Source organism: Erinaceus europaeus, chromosome 15 (assembly GCF_950295315.1).
Source record: "Erinaceus europaeus chromosome 15, mEriEur2.1, whole genome shotgun sequence".
In the NCBI taxonomy this organism is placed as follows: Eukaryota; Metazoa; Chordata; class Mammalia; order Eulipotyphla; family Erinaceidae; genus Erinaceus; species Erinaceus europaeus.
The window spans coordinates 10294457-10310828 of NC_080176.1; the positions used below are offsets into that span (position 1 = coordinate 10294457).

Consider the following 16372-nt stretch of genomic DNA (forward strand, 5'->3'; position numbering starts at 1 on the left):
TGTATGATAGTTTTCCATCCTTTCACATTAACTCTGTGTTTATCTTGTTGGGTCAGATGGGATTCTTGCAAGCAGCATATGGTTGGGTTATGTTTTCTGATCCATCCTTCCACTCCGTGCCTTTTGATGGGTGAGTTTAAGCCATTGACATTTAATGATATTATGGATTTAATGTATTGTAGTGCCATTATTCAACATTTTTTTATTTGCTGTGATATATTGCAAATATTATAGTGATGTTCTTATTTATAAGAGGTCTTTTAGAACCTCTTTCAAGGTAGGCTTGGTGATGGTTACCTCCTTTAACTGTTGTCTGTCTAAGAAGGTTTTGATCCCTCCATCTAGTTTGAATGAAAGTCTAGCAGGATATATTATCCTTGGTTGAAACCCTTTTTCATTCAGGGATCGATAGATATCTTGCCATTCTCTTCTGGATTTTAGAGTTTGAGTGGAGAAGTCTGCTGATAGTCTTATGGGTTTTCCCTTGTATGTGACTGTTTTTCTCTTGCAGCCTTTAGGATCCTTTATCCTTACTTCTTTTCATTGTAACTATGATGTGTCTTGGTGTCTTCAGGTCTGGGTTGATTCTGTTTGGGACTCTCTGGGCCTCTTGAATCTTCATGTCCTTTCTGTTGTTCAGGTCTGAGAAGTTTTTTCTATAATTTCCTCTAGAATGTTTACTTCCCCTTCCTCTCTTTCTTCCCCTGGAAGGCCAATTATACGAATGATTCTTTTAAGATCATCCCATATGTCTCTGTTGTTGTTTTCAGTCTCTCAATATCTTTTTGAGCTCTTTTACCTCTTTCTTAGTTTTCTCTAGCTCATCCTCTGTCTGGCTAGTTCTGTTTTCTGCTTCTGTTAGTTTGCTTTCCCTTCCCTCAGCTTCTTTCTTCAGTTCAGCTATTTCAGCTTTCAGTTCTCTAATTACCTTGAGGTAGCTAGTATTTTCCTTGAGGGTCTCATCTATTGTTCCCCTAATTCTGTGAGCCCTTTCCTCCAAAGTTGTTTTCATTTCTATGATTAATAAGTTTATTATTGCTTGCATACTTTTTTTTAATCTATGGTTACTTCTAACTGATGTGTAGTTTCTTCTGGGCTCTTGTCTTCATTCATTATAGTATCAGTTTTGTTTGCTCTTGGTTTAACCATTTTTTAATTGATATGTTTTTTTTTTTATGTTCTGTTGTTCCTCAGTTGATGTGTTTTGAGTACACGCCATGCTATACTAAACACCTTTGTGACAAATGGGATCACCAACCTCAGAAGTTACAATAGTAACTGAAGCAAGGATTAAAGCAGTTTAACCAATACCAGTTAGCCAAACAATGTCTCAAGTCCAAGAAAAAATAACAACCAAATCCAGATGAAAAAGAAAAAGGAAAAAAGGGATAGCAAGAATAGACAATTTTGCAAATCTACTGTCCACTGTAAATTCTAGGGGTAGCAAGAGAAGAAAGGGAAGTAGAGCAGACACACACACAAAGAGAGTCCACTCTGAGTCAGATTTCTTCCCCAAAATAATTCACAAATGAGTATCAGTGAATTCAGAAAGCAGAAGGAGGAAGGAAGAAAGGAAGACAAGAATGAGCAAAAAAAAGAGAGAGAGAAAAGAAAAAAGAGAAAAAACAGTAAAAAAAAGAGCAGTGAAAGGAAAGAGTTTTTTAATTTTATTTATTTATTTCTAATTAGGAGGAGGGAGAAGGAGGAGAGTGGATAGAGGAGGTAGGAAGTGTAAAACAAGTTCCTCTCACAATGGATAAGACACCCAGTCACATAGCAATGGAAAATACACTAAGTTAATTTTAGTCAACCTGAAGGAGGGGGGGGAAAGGGACACGCTATATATAATAGTAGTAATAAAATAGAACAGAGTGAAAAACTCTAACAGTCGGTCTGCATCTTGGAAGGCTCCTGACTGGCTCATGCACCCTGGGAAGAGGCAGCCAATTGTTAAAAAGAGGAAACAAAAAACAAACAAAACCCTCCAGGCAGTCTTTCCCAGGTGGGGTGAGGCTCTGCTTGGTCAGATATTTGTAGTTCCAATTGGGCCTAAGCCACTTATACAAAAAAAAAAAAAAAAGAGCAAAGGGAATCAGAAAGGAACAGGACTGGAATGACACCCCTGATGAGCCAGGAATCTTGGTAAAGAAAAAAGCTCAGTGGGGAGCCTGCTAGGAGCAGCCCTCCAGCCCCCAGGCCTGGTTGGGGGTGGGGTGGGGAGGAGTGCGTTTCAGAAATAATAAAAAATTTGCTTTCTTTTTTCTCTATTTTCTAACCCAAAGTGAGCTATAGTCACCTCTTTGGTGTCACGCTTAGAATCCCTTATTTCCCATCCTGCTGAAGGCAACGTATCCTACCGTTTCTAGCAGTTGTTGTCGGAGCTCACACCAGCAGTTGCTTCCAAGTCACCATCTTGGCTCTGCCTCTCATTTTACATTTTTAAAAATACTCCATGTGCAAGGACCTGTGTTCAAGCCCCGCCCCCCCCCCCCACCTGCAGGGAGGACACTTCACGAGCAGCGAAGCAGCTTGGCAGGTGTCTCTCTTTCTGCTTCTCTATCTCCCTCTCCCCTCTCCCCTCTCAATTTCTCTCTGTCCTATCAAATAAAATACAAAGCAAAAAAAAAAAGTGGGGGGGGGAATGACCATTGGGAGCAGCAGGTCTCACATGCTGGTACCAAACCTCAGGTAACCCTGTTGGCAAAAAAATCCCACTAATTTATTTATTTAAAAACTATGTATTTCATATGATATAGAACCAAGAGAGAGGAGAGCCAGGGCACCGTGCCCCCCCCCAATAATTGTGGCACTTGGGATTGAACCGGCAGCCTCAGGCATGTAAACCAGATGCCCTGCCTGTTAAGCTATCTCACCAGCTGGTCAGCCAGCACCCACCTGACTACAGAAGCAACCTCCATCCCCAAGGTAGGGAGCAGGTCAAATAAACTTCTGCGGCTGTTCCCCAAAATAAAATAAAATAAAATAAAATAAAATAAAATAGAGTGACTTTATAGAAGATGATGCAGAAAAGAGTCCAAGTGAGCAGAGGAGCAAAGCAGCCAGTTCAGTATGTGCCTTTTTGCATCCCAAGCACAGGGTGCTAAGCACGGGCCTGGTTCTTCTTCTAGTGTTTACCCTTCTTCCGTAGCCAGTCGACAGCGTCAGGTTGAGCCTGAGGTCAAGTTTCGAGACCTCCTTTGAATCTGGAGAGGCGGCAGTCGTTGACTATATGGGTCATAGTCTGTCTGGAGCTGCAGGGGCAGTTCAGGTCGTCTCTGGCTCCCCAGCGATGGAACATAGCGGCGCACCGGCCATGGCCTGTTCGATAGCGATGGAGGAGGGCCCAATCATAACGTGCTAGGTCAAAGCCGGGCTGACGCTTGCCCGTGATGAGGTGTTTGTTCTTTACCTCAGCTGACTGCCAACTCTGTTTCCAAGAGTCTGGAACAGACTGAAGTTCAGTGTAGGCGTAGGGGACCAGATTGGGTGACGAGACGTCAAGCGTTGGACAGGGTGGACTCGAAGAGCAGGACCAACAGCTTGAAAGCTGTCAGGAGCTTGTTGCTGGCTTTGAAAGTGACTGGGATCCATGTGGATTCAGTCGGCTAGGAAGGATCGTCAGTTTCCCCAATGAATGGGTACTCACAGGATGCACCACGGGAAGGTCGATCCAATGCGCCTGGTAAGCGTCTCCCAGACTGAAGACACAGTGATTACAGGGCTCACAGTAGCCTGGGAATGCCTGGGGGCTGGTGATGGTGGTGGGAGCAATAGAACCGGGCTTCATTTGCACTTTTCCAAACTTGTGTTTTTGTCTTTCACTGCCCAAAGCAGGTATGTGTCGTTTCAAACAAACCGAGCTAATAAGAAAGCAATGTCTTAAGAAATTAAAAACCACAGTTCTGTTGATATCATTCAGGGAGTAGCTGACCTGCATGAAGCAGTTTGGGGGTGGGAAGGAGGAGTGTTTAAAGGAGCCGGGTGTGAGGGAAGCTGGAGTGGTGGGAGGGGTGCTGATGCAGGGCTTGTCTCCTAAGAAGCCTGGCCCAGAGAGCAGGTGGTGGGCGTGGGCGTGCGTGGAGGCATGGGTGGAGTGAACGGTCTCTGCCGCGGTGTGTGTAGAGACCTCTGAGGAGTTTCCACATACCTGGACTCCAGTTTCTCAGGTGCCTCCTACAACCCAACTATGGGGGTGCCCCAGCCACGGCGGGGAAGGGAGGAGATACACACAAGAGGCATCACAGAAATCCAGAGTATTGCAAACTTGAACAACTTCTATGAACAACTATATACCACCAAGTCAGAAATTCTGAGAGAAATGGAAGCGTTCCTAGAAACTTATAACCTAAAACTGAACCAAGAGGAACTAGGAGACACGAACAAGTCGATCACAGCCAAAGAAACTGAAACAGTCATCAAGAACCTTCTCCACAGTATAAGTCCAGGTCCAGGTGGTTTTACAAATGATTTCTACAAAACCTTCAAGGATGAAGAATTTTTAAAAAATTATTTTTCTCTCTTGTTGCCCTTGTTGTTTTTTAACTGTTGTTGTTATAGATATCGTTGTTGTTGGATAGGACAGAGAGAAAAGAAGAGAGGAGGGGAGGACAGAGAGGGGGAGAGAAAGACAGACACCTGTAGACCTGCTTTACCGCCTGTGAAGCAACTCCCTTACAGGTGGGTAACTGGGGGCTTGAACCGGGATCCTTATGCAGGTCCTTGCACTTTGCAAACACGCAGCTACCACCGGACTCCCCTTTAATTTTTTTAAACAAATTTTAAAGTTGTCTTTATTTGTTTGATAGAGACAGCCAGAAATCGAGAGAGGAGGGGTAGATAGACAGAGAGACACCTGCAGCCCTGCTTCACCACTCATGAAGCTTCCCCTTTACAGGTGGGGACCAGGGACTTGAACCTGGGTCCTTGTGCATTTTAACATGTGCACTCAACCAACTGCGCAGTGACCTAGCCGCCTCCCCTTTGATTTTTAACAGCTGAGATCTCCCACTCCAGAAACCCCAGGGAGAACCCGCCCCCCACCGCTTCCTGCAGCATATAACAGCGCCCTCTGGTGGCAGGTGAGCCCACTGCAGCTGCTGGAGGGGACACCCTGTGTCCCCCTCCACAATTGCCCTGGGAGAAAGGTGATGGGGCAGGAGTCCTTTCTCTTTGTCAGGAAGATGCAGGGGTGTCAGAAAGCAAGGTGCTTGGGCAGGGCTGTGTCGGGTGGGAAACACCTTTAGCTCACACAGGCCGTGTTGCTGGGTGATGCACCCGAAAGTCATCTCTCAAACAGCCAGGCAGGAGTGGGAGCACTCCATGCCCATAGAGTGTGGCAGTGGGTCTCGGCATTTGCGCAGGTCCAAGGCCTGTCTAGACTGTGAACATCCGGAGCCTCCTCCAGGCACCAGAGAGGAACGGCCCAGCTCTGCCATTTCCTGCCACCAGGCTCTCCTGGGACAGGAGATAGTTCACCCAGCAAAACACACTGTCTGCCATGTAGGAGGCTTTGAGCTCTTTGGCCATTATACACGGGCCACAAGTGGAAAAGCAGTGCTGTGATGTCCTCTGTCCCTCCCACCCCTCCCCCTCTAAAAAAGAGGGAGATGGCTGGTGGCATGCCTGGCTGAGCATACACATTACCATGACCAAGGAGCCAGTGGTGAACCACTGCTTCCCCCAGTCCCCACCTGCTTCATCAGCAGTGAAGCAGTGAAGCAGGGCTGCAGGGATCTCTCTTTCTCTCTCCCTATCTCCTCTTTCCCTCTCAATTCTTCTTCTAGTGTTTGCCCTTCTTCCGTAGCCAGTCAACAGCGTCAGGTTGAGCCTGATGTAAAGTTTCGAGACCTCAATGTATCTCTGTCTCTATCCAATATTTTTTTTGTTTTATTGTTGTAGTTATTATTGTTGTTCCTGATGTCGTCGTTGTTGGATAGGACAGAGAGAAATGGAGAGAGGAGGGGAGACAGAGAGGGGGAGAGAAAGATACCTGCAGACCTGCTTCACCACTTGTGAAGTGACGCCTCTGCAGGGGAGGAGCCGGGGCTCAAACCGGGATCCTTCCACCAGTCCTTGTGCTTTGTGTCACATGTGCTTAATCCGCTGTGCTACCGCCTGATTCCCAATAATTTTTATGTTTATTTATTTATTCCCTTTTGTTGCCCTTATTGTTTTATTGTTGTAGTTATTATCGTTGTAGTTATTGATGCTGTCGTTGTTGGATAGGACAGAGAGAAATGGAGAGAGGAGGGGAAGACAGAGAGGAGGAGAGAAAGAAAGACACCTGCAGACCTGCTTCACCGCCTGTGAAGAGACTTCCCCTGCAGGTGGGGAGCCGGGGTTCGAACCGGGATCCTTATGCTGGTCCTTGCGCTTTGCACCACGTGAGCTTAACCCGCTGTGCTACAGCCCGACTCCCCCTTTTTTTAAGCTAAAGATTGTAAGGAGCAGTGGAATCATGCAGGGGTAGGATCCAGCTATAACCCTGTTGGCAACACTTGTTCTCTCTCTCTCTCCCTCTCCTCCTTCCCTTCTGCCCTCCCTCCCTCTGTCCTGCCTCAGTCCTCCTCCTCCAGTCTCAGCTCAGCTGTTACTCTCTAAGTCCCAGGGGGAAGCTCCCTCACAGCCCCAGGCACCATCTGTGCTTAGCAGGCAGGTCTGTTTATCTGTTCCCCTCTCCCAGTCTTCCAACACCCCCCCTCCCCAGTCCCAGTCCCATCAGGAAAGACAAGCCTCTTCCTTGTTACCTTGCTGTCTTCAGCCCCTGTCACTGAGCAGTAGCCATGGGAAAGAATGACTCAGGCTTGGGAATGAGGAGCCTGGGAAGGAGGCAGGGTCCAAATCAGGAAGCCCCCCCACCCCACCCCCGGCCCCTCAGGGAAGTAAGTGCTCCAGGGACCTGAGTCACGCGCAAGGACATCACTTTTATTTAATGGATAGTTACGCTTAGTGGGGGGGGGGGGCTGGACTACACAATTCATGCAGAAAATGTGGACAGAGTGAAAAACAAAGATTATGTGATGATGGCACAAATAGCGAATACAGTAAAAAGGGCAGTTTTTTTTGGAGGGTGATGGGCAGTGGTGCACCTAGCTGAACATACACATCACCATCCACAAGGACCCAGGGTCAAGCCTCTGCTCCTCACTGTGTGGGGAAGCTTCATGAGCTGTGAAGTAGGTCTTTAAGTGTCTCTTTCTCTCTCCCTTTCTATCTCCCCTTCCCTTCTTCATTTCTGTCCTAGCAAATAAATAGAAAGATTTTTGATCCCTAACCCACAAGGGAAAGAGAGAGACAGGCTGAGAGTATGAATCGACCTGTCAACGCCCATGTTCAGCGGGGAAGCAATTACGGAAGCCAGACCTTCCACCTTCTGCATCCCACAATGATCCTGGGTCCATACTCCCAGAGGGTTAAAGAACAAGGAAAGTTATCAAGGGAGGGGAGGGGATACGGAGTTTTGGTGGTGGGAATTGTGTGGAATTGTACCCCTCTTATCCTATGGTCTTGTCAATGTTTCCATTTTATAAATAAAAAAATAATGGATAGAAGGAGAAATTTAAAAAAAAGAAAAAAGGAAAAATGACCAGTGGGAGAGGTGGATTCTTAATGTAGGCACTGAGCCTCAGCGATAATCCTGGTGGTAATAAAACTAAATCAATAAATCCCCTCCCTATTTCCACCACCTCTTAAAAACAAACAAACAACAACAACAACAAAACTGGCCAGTCTTCTGTGCTTGCAATTTGGAGACCTCTGACCCCAAACAGCGTAGACAAGGCCACAGGGAGGCTGAGCCAGAACACGGCAGACACAGAGACTCACTCAACAGGTTATTATTAACCACCTTCCGCCCGCCAGTCAGTGTGCTAAATGCTGAGGTTACGACTCTTAACACAGATGTAGCATTTGCTCTCGCGATGCCTTGGACTGAGTGGAGGAGATAACGGGCAGAGACATACAGGTCTCCTTACAGCTTGGGGTGCAGGATAAAGAGCCTGTGTGAAGAGGATGAGACCAGAGGACAACAGGGGTGCCCACAAATGGGTTAACGAAATGAGGCAGCACGCGACAGTGATGCCAGTGAAGGGCTAGAGACACTGAAAAATCGCAAACTGGTAGGACAGACCTGGTGGTGGGTGGTGGCATGGGCCATCGGAAAGCCATAGAGCTTGAACCACTGAAGGGCACAGAGCAAGGTGCCACCGAAGAGGAAACTCCAGACAAATGGGAGAGTTCATCACAGACCAGATGGCTGTGTGGGAAGATAGACAGGAAAACTTAATCTGAGCGAAATAAATAAAGCCCACGTGCACAGATTTCTCTCTTTCCCTCTCTCTCTCTCTCTCTCTCTTCCTCTTTTTCTTTTTTGCCTCTAGGGTTATCATTGGGGCTCAGCGCCGCCACTACAAATCCGTTGTTCCTGGTGGCCATTCCTACCCACCCCCATTTTATTGGGTAGGACAGAGAGAAATTGAGAGAGGAAGGGGAGATCGAGAGGGAGACACCTACAGACCTTCTTCACCACTTGTGAAGCATCCCCTTGTGCAGGTGGGGAGCCAGGGGCTCGAACCTGGATCCTTGCACTTAGTACTATGTGTGCTTAGCTGGATGCCCCACCTCCTGACCCCCCCCCCCCCCAGATATCTTTCTCCATCCATGCATCCATTGTCTAACTCTGCAAAAATGCAGCCGGCAAAACACTTCAAGTCATGCATACAGTGCAAACTTCCTTGAAGTATGATTAGGTACCCAGGAGGGATGGAATAAACAAAACAGTTCTCTACAAATTCCATCCAAAGATTTTTGTCATGGCATCAAAATGCTAGAAAAACACAAGATTCCCAAGCACAGAATTTTGTAGAGCAAGATTTGTGGCTTAGCACTTAGCCAATTTGCTTGTGAAAGCAAAAGAAAAGCGGTATGAGATGTGCAAAAGCTAGAGAAGCCTCCCGTCTTGTTCTCTGAAAATGAAGAGTCCTTTGAAGAGAGAGAAGGCTGCGATCTGACTGATGGTGTGAGAGGACTGGAGGGCGGGAAGATGGTGTGAACAACAGGGTCCAGGGCTGAACAGAGAACTGAGTCCCCAGTCACTGCTGAATTCACTTTCTACAATCAAAATATGTTGAAGGCAAGGGAGACAGAATAATAGTTCTGCAGAAGACTTTCATGCCTGAAGCCTCTGAAAACCCAGGTTCAGTTCCCTCCACCACCATAAGCCAGAGCTGAGCAGGGCTCTGATCCTTCTCTGTGTATCTTTGTGTTTTTTTTTTTCCCTCCAGGGTTATTGCAGGGGCTCAGTGCCTGCACCACGAATCCACTGCTCTTGGAGGCCATTTTTTCTCTTTTGTTACCCTGCTTGTTTTTTTTTTTAACCATTGTTATGGTTATTATTATCATTGTTATTGATGTTGTTGTTGTTGTTGGATAGAACAAAGAGAAATGGAGAGAGGAGGGGAAGACAAAGAGGGGGAGAGAAAGACAGATGCCTGCAGACCAGCTTCACCGCCTGTGAAGTGACTCCCCTGCAGGTGGGGAGCTGGGGGCTTGAACCGGGATCCTTCTGTTGGTCCTTGTGCTTTGTGCCAAGTGCCCTTAACCCACTGCACTACCGCCCAACCCCCCTCTGTGTATCTTTGTATGATGCCCTCCTGACTTCTCTGGGCAGACTACCTCAACAGTGTGTCCTTAAGTCTCACCTCTCCAGAGTCCTACCCCACTAGGGAAAGATAGAAACAGGCTGGGTGCACGGATCCACCTGCCAACGCCCATATCCAAACGGAGAAACCTCATCCCATGGAGCTCCCTGCCATTCCCTCCAGTACAAGCTCATTAATCCAATGCAGAAGTAGGTCAAATGAAAAAGGCAATTATCTTACCAGACCCCAAACAGGCACTTTGTAAATTCAGTGTCCACTGATAATTGGGGTGGGGGGGCATGGGGAATAATCCTGAGAAGCAGAAAAGGCTGCACCTTTGACATGAAGAACATCTCAAATGCATCTTCAAACAACACACTGGAGGCTGACGTAATCCCAACGGCAAACGTTCACCTGGTGCTGCGTGGCAGGCACAATGCTCCTCTCTGTCACATGAGTGATTTCCTTCCTTTCTTTCTTATTAAAAAAATTTTATTTTATTTATGATTATTTTAAAAATATTTATTCCCTTTCATTGCCCTTGTTGTTTTATTGTTGTAGTTATTATTGTTGTTGTTATTGATGTCATTGTCGCTGTTGGATAGGACGGAGAGAAATGGAGAGAGGAGGGGAAGACAGAGAGGGGGAGAGAAAGACAGACACCTGCAGACCTGCTTCACCACTTGTGAAGCGACTCCCAGGCAGGTGGGGAGCCGGGGGCTCGAACTGGCATCCTTACATCGGTCCTTGTGCTTTGCGCCATGTGCGCTTAACCCCCTGTGCTACCACCCAGCTCCCTTCCATTCTTTCTTAAAAGATTTTTCAAAAATACATTTTGTTGAGCATACCTGGTGAACCGCACAAAGTACTAAGTGCAAGGACCTGTGCAAGGATCCGAGTTCGAACCTGCAGGGGGGACACTTCACAAGGGAAAAAACAGGTCTGCAGGTGTCTTGTCTTTCTCTCCCACTCTCTACCTCTTCCTCCTCTCTCAATTTCTCTCTGTCCTATCCAACAAAATAGGGAAAATGGCCTCCAGGAATAGTGGATTCGTAGTGCTGGCACCAAGCCCCAGCGATAACTCCAGAGGCAAAAAAAAAATGTTGTTGATTTCTTTATTAGGTAGAGACAGAAAGAAATCAAGTAGGAAGGGGCGGGGGAAAAGAGATACCTGCCAACACTGCTTTGCCACTCGTGAAGCTTCCTCCTCTGTGGGTGGGGACCAAGGGGACTGAATCCAGATCCACACACACTATAACATGTTTGCTCTGCCAGATATACCACCACCTGGCTCCCTGAAGATGTGTGTGTGTGTGTGTGTGAGAGAGAGAGATTCACAGGAGAGAGTAAGAGAGAGAGAAAAGCTAGAGCCCCACTCCAGTACCTGTTAGTCCTGCACTCTACCAGCTGAGCTGTTTCCCTGGCCACAGCATTACTCCATTTAAACCTCACCATGGGATAACCAGGCAGATCTGGTGTATTAACCTGCTTCCTGCACAGAAGAACAGCCTGGCCAGAAGCCCAGCTGCTGGTAAGTGTAGAGAGGCTGTCCACACGCACATTCTGAGTGTGGTGTCTGGGTTGGGAACCCCCGGGCTGTGTCTTATTAAAGGTGAGCAAGGCAGAGATGCCTGCTAACACAGTTAATCTCCCCCTCGGTCTAGAATTCACAGACAGATCAATTAAACTCCTAATAAACAAAGAGACAGGGAACTATTATGTAAGGATGGCCTCCACTCTCCTCACATTCATCTGTGAATCAAGTGGAATACCAATCCAGATCCCAAAAAGGATGTGAGAAATCAGATTAGACATTACAGTGATGAAGTTCCTTTTAGGTGAATGAATTACAGGTAAGAGCCAATGCCTTAGGTTGGGGAGGATGAGGTGGGAGACAGCATAATGGTTCTGCAAACAGACTGTAAGGCCTGAGTCTCTGAGGTCCCAAGTTCAATTTCCTCACATGGCCATAAACCACAGTCTAGCAGTAATATGATTAAAAATAAATAAATACAGGTGGTCCGGGAGGTGGCACTGTGGCTAAGGCACTAGACTTAAATCTTAAAAAAAAAAAAAAAAAAGGGCTGGGGAGACAGCATAATGGTTATGCAAAGAGACTTACATGGCTGAAGCTCCAAGGTCCTAGGTTCAATCCCCAGCACCACCATAAACCAGAGCTGAGCAATGCTCTGTTCTCTCTCCTCCCTCTCTCTGTATCTCTCATTAAAATAAATAAATAAAATGTTAAAAAAAAAAAAGAAGCCAGTACCTTGGGCTAGAGGCACAATTGGAAGAGGAAACCAGTGTCACACAATATATGGAACAAAGCCATGGTAATTGAAACAGTGTGGCTCTGGCCCAGGATTGGGCAAATATACCTGTGGAATAGATCACGAAGTCCGAAATAAGCACAGCTGTGTAAAAAGCACATGCCAAAGGGGTCACTCCAGATTAGCCGGAGGATTATAGGTTACTGGGACTAATGAGATTCTTCAGTGTTAAAAAGAAAACAGAATATCAGGAGAAACATGTACACATTCTGGAGAGCTGTTAAGGTGGGAACAGTGTGGAATTATACTCCTGTTATCTTGTAATTTTGTAAGTCAATATTAAAGCACCAATAAAGGGGAAAAATGACGTCATTTTCTCTCCAGTCTGTTTTAATCTTTCCTACATCTTTTTGGTTTGTTTTCCTCACCCTTCCTATCCTAGTTAGCATTTAAAAATTTTTTTATATTTATTTATTTATTTATTTATTTTCCCTTTTGTTGCCCTTGTTGTTTTTCATTGTTGTTGTAGTTGTTGTTGTTATTGATGTTGTCATCGTTGGATAGGACGGAGAGAAATGGAGAGAGATGGGGAAGACAGAGAGGGGAAGAGAAAGACAGATACCTGCACACCTACTTCACCGCCTGTGAAGCGACCCCCCTGCAGATGGGGAGACGGGGGCTCGAACCAGGATCTTTATGCTGGTCCTTGCACTTTGCACCACATTTGCTTAACCCCGCTGCACTACCGCCATAGTTAGCATTTTAAAGTTCTCACCACATTTGCTTAACCCCGCTGCACTACTCCCCATAGTTAGCATTTTAAAGTTCTCTACTTTGGTGTCTATGTCCAAGGATTCTCATTGCCTTGGTTTCTGTCTGTGACCAGATCACCTGCGTTTCTCTAAAAGACAACTAGTGAATGTTTTCCTTCCCGTGTGCGATCTGGAGAACTGAAACACATGAGCTTGCTTTTAAAAAAATTTTTAATATTTATTTATTTATTTTCCCTTTTGTTGCCCTTGTTTTTCATTGTTGTTGTAGTTATTGTTGCTATTGATGCTGTTGTTATAAGATAGGACAGAAAGAAATGGAGAGAGGTAGGGAAGACAGAGGGGGGAGAGAAAGACAGACACCTGCAGACCTGCTTCACCGCCTGTGAAGAGACTCCCCTGCAGGTGGGGAGCTGGAGGCTCGAACCGGGATCCTTCCGCCGGTCCTTGAGCTTTGCGCCACCTGCGTTTAACCCACTGCACTACCGCCTGACTCCCTTGAGCTTGCTTTTTAAAAATATTCAACTGCCTCTAAGACTTTGTGGAAACTATGGGTGTTATCCTCAAGGGACGTGGGGAGAAGACACAGAACTGTGGAGATGGTTTCAGTGTGGAACTATATCCCTGTAATCTAGAATCTGGTAAACCATTATTAAATCACTAATAAAAATAAATTAAAAAAAATAAAACTCTGATGGGGAGAAAAAAGCAAACAAGAAAGACATCTTCATATATAAAGATTTAAGTGGTGTTGTTTTTTAAATTATTTATTTATTCCCTTTTTTGTTGCCCTTGTTGTTTTATTGTTGTAGTTATTATTCTTGTCTGAATTCTTTGTTGGGTAGGACAGAGAGAAATGGAGGGAGGAGGGGAAGACAGAGAGGGGGAGAAAAAGACAGACACCTGCAGACCTGCTTCACCGCCTGTGAAGTGACCCCCTGCAGGTGGGGAGCCGGGGGCTCGAACTGGGATCCTACACTGGTCCTTGCGCTTCACACCACGTGTGCTTAACCCAACTACCTTAACTGTTAGTGCTTAACTGCGCTACCACCCAACTCCCTGTTTTTTTTTGTTTTTTTGGCAAAACCATCACCATATGGGGCAGTACAATACAAGTTTTAATACCTTTACTAAACAGAGTTTTTACAAGTCAGTCAGAAAGACACCCCAATAGAAAACTGGTCGGGGTTGGGGAGGCTGGCGGTGACACACTCAGTTAAGCACACATACCACCGTGTGCAAGGACCCCGGCTCGAACCCCTGGCCCATATTTGCGGGGGAGGGGGGCACTTCACAAGTGGTAAAGCAGGTCTGCAAGTGTCCATTGTTCTCTCTCCCTCTCTGTCTCTCCACATTCTCCATTTCTCTCTGTCAAATAAAAATAAAGGAAAAAGGGAAAAAATGGCTGCCAGGAGCCAAGGATTTGTAGTGCTGGCACTGAACCCCAGCAATAACCCTGGTGGCAATAAAAATAAATTAAAAAAATAAAACTGAGAGAAAGGACACGTGATCCCTACAAGCAGTGATAAAAGTGGCAAAATACTCTAATTCATAGAATATCAAAGAAATGCAAAAGAAATCCACATAGGATAGCAAATTGGCCCATCACAAAGTTAAATATTTAGCATTTAGCCATTTTACCCATGATGCATAGGGATGTACACTTTCATCTAATACTAGGATTGCAAATAAGTTCAAACTTTAAAAAAAATTATTTTCAGCCAGAATACTGCTCAGCTCTGGCATATGGTGGTGCCAGGGGCTGAACCTGAGACCTTCAGAGCCTCTGGAATGAAAGTCTGTTGCATAAGCCGCTGTGCTATTTCCCCCGACCCAAGATTGGACTTTACTGAGGAGAATTTATCCTTTAGAAATATGAAGCTGTTTGCAGAAAGATAGACTTGCTACAGAGGCGAGACACAGTATTCTTAAAGTGGTGAAATAATAGAAGTTATCTAAGCGTACTCAGTACTGTGCTGACTTAGTGATGGTCTGTGTGCGTTCAATAGCAGTTTGTGCTCTGACGGTGACTAACATCTCAGAAGACGTTTAACCCACCAGGACATCAACAGGAAGTATGAGGCCCTTGTGAGGGCTTGTCGCCTTGTGTGCAAATGTGTGTACGCTTGGAGATAGGAGCTTCGGAAGGCCATCCTTGCCCTGTGACCAGCCAGCCTTCTCCGCCTCTCCCAACTCCGGATACAAAAGGTCCAACCTGCTGTTTTCAAGTGCTTGTCGGAATGATGGCAGAACAGCCTGTGCTGTGTTTGATAGTCCAGCCAAGCCCTTCAGCACTTTGCACCTGACGCATTTGTAAATTCGAAACAGGAAACTGTCAGTCCACAGCTATCTTCTGGCTCAGCCAAACAACTCCTGCAGCAACTTCAAAGGGGGGCGGGAACTAAGGTTGAGATTTGCAGAATCTATTAGATGACCCCAAGAGAAGAGGGGCAGGGGGAGGGGGTCTAGGAAGAAAACGTGGGGGGGACGGGGCAAGGAATGGAAGGGAACTCGTTCTTCATTCCATAATCTTTCTATAAATACTGCTTACTTTTGTCGAGTGTATTTGAGTGTGAAAGAGGGGGAGAAAATACAGACCCTGGAACCAGATGGGATTGCATCCCGGTTTTGTCTTCGAGTCATGTGTGGTGTTGGTCCAATCTCTCACCCTGCTCTGAGCCTCAGTTTCCCTCATCAACGGGGCTAAGAGTATAAGCTCATGCTGCAGGAGGAAGGGGAGGGCTGGAGAGGTGACAGGACACGTCCTAAGGTGTCAGCAGGTGCATAGTAGGTGTCAGTCTGTTAGCTGAGGAGATCAGGATGAATCTGGAACCTGCCCAGTGCCTGGCAGGAAAACTGGAGCCGAATTTAATCATCCACGCTGGAAGCCTGCCAGGATACCTGAGCCTTGCAAAACACGCTGTCGAACATTCAATCAAGATATGTAAGTACACACAGACCCACCACAGCCCCGCACCTTCCCCCAGGGCTCAGGGAGGGAAGTGCATTTCACCAGCACACATCTGCTCCTCTCTCCCAGTTGTCAGTCAGCTGAGGTAAAGAACAAACACCTCATCACAGACCTCTGCAAGCGTCAACCCGGCTTTGACCTAGCACATTATGATTGGGCCCTCCTCAATCGCTATCGAACAGGCCATGGCCGGTGTGCCACTATGTTCCATCGCTGGGGAGCCAGAGACGACCCGAACTGCCCCTGCGGCTCCAGACAGACTATGACCCACATAGTCAACGACTGCCACCTCTCCAGATTCAAAGGAGGTCTCAAAACTTGACCTCAGGCTCAACCTGACACTGTTGACTGGCTACGGAAGAAGGGCAAATGCTAGAAGAAGAAGTTCCACAACTAATTTACCAGCATCCACACCAGCAGTCTCCATGTGAATTGACTAACCGTGTCAGCAAGCCCTGACTGACCCTTTTCTTTCAAAGGCAGATGACTTCTTCCAGCAAGATGTGGCGGACCCTTGGGGGGGGGGCGGCGGCAGGGGGCAGCAGATCAGGTCTAACTTTGGCCTGCCTGACAGGTCAGTCTGAGGCCTCTGTAAAATCAGTAAGGCAGGGCCAAGTAGGTTCAAGTCTCCGGTCTTCACCTGCAGGGGTGGGGCGGCTGGGGCTGCAGATGATTCTGTCTCTCTTCCTCTCTATCTCCCCTGCCCCTCTTACTTTCTCTTTG

At 46.6% G+C, this 16372-nt stretch overlaps 1 protein-coding gene across 1 annotated transcript in view; it reads right to left on the reverse strand.

The window, feature by feature from the left end:
- The window catches only part of HS3ST2 (heparan sulfate-glucosamine 3-sulfotransferase 2), an 88537-nt gene that overhangs the window by 12519 nt on the left and 59646 nt on the right, over window positions 1–16372 (reverse strand). The gene's annotated exons all lie outside the window — the stretch shown is intronic.